Source organism: Aplysia californica, unplaced genomic scaffold (assembly GCF_000002075.1).
Source record: "Aplysia californica isolate F4 #8 unplaced genomic scaffold, AplCal3.0 scaffold00744, whole genome shotgun sequence".
In the NCBI taxonomy this organism is placed as follows: Eukaryota; Metazoa; Mollusca; class Gastropoda; order Aplysiida; family Aplysiidae; genus Aplysia; species Aplysia californica.
In genome coordinates, this window is record NW_004798014.1 from 77,605 (window position 1) to 80,232 (window position 2,628).

Consider the following 2,628-nt stretch of genomic DNA (forward strand, 5'->3'; position numbering starts at 1 on the left):
ATCAGCATACAGCTGTTCATATGACATAGTATTTTATCGTGTATCGCCCTCATAACTTACTACATCCCTCACCATCACCCACTACCACCACCACACACAGTACACACACACTAAACCATTAAAAAAAAAAATGGACTTAAGTGTTTTGCCTGCGACTGCGACGTTTTACATACTTGCTGGGTCTTTTGTGGACATGCGACGGGCAGGCCGGGATAGACAGTCGGGTGTCTATACTAGAGGGTTGTCCTTGTGCCACGGGGAGCTAGGCTATACATTGTTGAGAACGGTGTAGGGTATATAACAAGGGGAGCTTAGAATTGCGCTACTGTAGAGACTCTGACTTGTATGACTGTTCACTGAGCCAGAAAATACTTCCTCGGTCCTCATATTGGAGTTAAGGTTGGAGTAGAAAAAAGAGTTATTCTTACGTTGAAGTCTGGCCTAAGCTTCTTTGAATTCTGATAGTTTGGTGTTTATTCGTGCTCTTTACATGTGGAGGAAAGACCACGCACAACTTACACATGTTTTTGGTGTAGCTTAATTCCAGCAAGTCAGCACTATAAGTAAAACTATTACATTTCGCCACGGTAATACAAGCAGTCACATGACGGACAAGAGGCTGAAGGAACAGAACACAGAACACATTTCTTTGACTCAGGTAAGGATAACTTACTCTCGGTGACTTAATACTTACTTTCATTTTTACTTTTTCATCCTCTGTTGCCGTTAAGCGTCGAGGGGACATAGTTTTCTCTGGTAGGTCAGTTCCGCAGCTCTTTCAATTGAGATATGATTTCTCAGGGTTTCCATGACACCCTCAATCCACATTTTGCGTGGCCTTCCTCTTCCTTTACTGCCTGAGTGCTTGGTGTTATTGACTCGCGAGGCTGGCTGGCTAGGTGACATAGCCTACATAAAAGGTGGCTAAACCATTTTGCTCTCTGTCTTTCTTTGAAATTCTAATGTTAATTGTGAGGCTAAATTATTATGATAACGCGCCAGCCTCTACATTGTGGTGTTGGCGTTTACGAAGATGATCAGCCCGCAGAAGCTAAAGGTTCGAATCCCAAGTGGAAAAGGAGGTTGGAAAAAGAAATGGTGTTGAAGGGACTTTGCTTTTCTCATTTTTCCTGAATAAATGTTTTCTCAAAGCAATGTATTCATGTTCAGTTCTCGAAATTACATGATAAGTTATACTTATACGCTGATAATTAAGTATTTTCTTTGTTCTTTTTATGAAGTGATACACGTTCTTGCAGTGACGCACAGATCTAGGTGGTTGAAAATCGGAGAAGACAGAGTAGGTCACCAACTGGACAAATTCAAAATATCCCTGCTATAAATTTTTAAAATCCAGATCACACCTGTAAAATGGTAAAACACATCATTACATCATCTCCCTAGGTACCCAACGATGCCTCACCTTTGGAGCACCAACACACATCAAGGAAATAATATCTGAAAAGAGGGAAGAAGTACTTGAGCAATCTACTTCCTTTATTTATGTGTACCGCCTCGGAGCTGTTACGATTGCTGATTTATTCAAACAACGTCTATCAAGACAAAAAATAAAAGGCCATAGGATAGATACGTACATTATATTAAAATGTATAGACGCGTACACTATTCAGAGACGTAGTGCGGGGTAGCCCAAGAAGTAACCCCACTTTGTGATTTATGCATCTGGCTAGAGCGTTATAATAATACAAATATATACTACAAATTATTAGGTTATAATATGTTACTGTTAACCGCAACCAACGTTTTCATATTTACGTCATCTGTAGTTGGAAGGAACTATCTACATGCGAGCAACTTTTGAAAAAAGGATCCATGCATAGGAATTTAAGGCCATCGGCGGATGAGATTTTCCCCATTTTCCCCCAGTTTGACCATGCATTTTCCCCCCTCCATTTTTGAAACCTACATCCATTTCCTTCAAAATTTCGAGCACCCAATTCAATCAATTATATTTAGAAGTCATATACACATTTTAAAAAAAATATATATTTCAATTTTAGATCATGTTTTTTAAATATTTAATTCCTTTTTTTTCCGAATTATTTTTCCGACTTTTAATTACACCTTCTCCTTTATTTTTCATCTGAATAGTTTAATTATTTTACATATTGTACACCCATTGTCGACCTGTTCTGAAATAGAGCCCTTTTTTAAGATAATAAAGAATAAAATTACAATCAGTGTTTTTGTTTGGAATTTTGAGATTTTTTGGCTATTTATCCATGTACATATTTCCAGAGTCCATAATTATTTTCATAATTGAAACATTACAAATCTGGCGTTATTTGTTTGTTACATATGTGTTGTAGTTTGTACTTGCTAAAAATGAAAGCCAACAGACGAAAACTAAGAGAGAAGATAGCTTCTGAAATTTGATGAAATTATTCATTGGTTACCATGTGCTTATAATAACAAATAATTACTTGAATTTATTCTTTGATATCTGACTAATATGGATATATCATCAGTGCTATATATAGTCAAGGGATATAATGGACTTTAGAAATTCCACCTGCAGATGGCCTTAAAGTATAAGAATGGTGTTGTATTATAAGGTATTAGAGAGAGAAAGAGAGAGAGAGAGAGAGAGAGAGAGAGAGAGAGAGA

General features: G+C 37.2%; 1 protein-coding gene across 1 annotated transcript in view; it reads left to right on the forward strand.

Moving 5' to 3' along the window:
• Positions 1–250: 250 nt before the first annotated feature.
• Positions 251–2,628, forward strand: part of LOC101858812 — a 9,290-nt gene continuing 6,912 nt past the window's right edge. The window contains exon 1 of the mRNA XM_005109033.2: positions 251–658. The gene's annotated coding sequence lies outside the window, so the exon portion shown is untranslated. The remainder of the gene's footprint in view (positions 659–2,628) is intronic.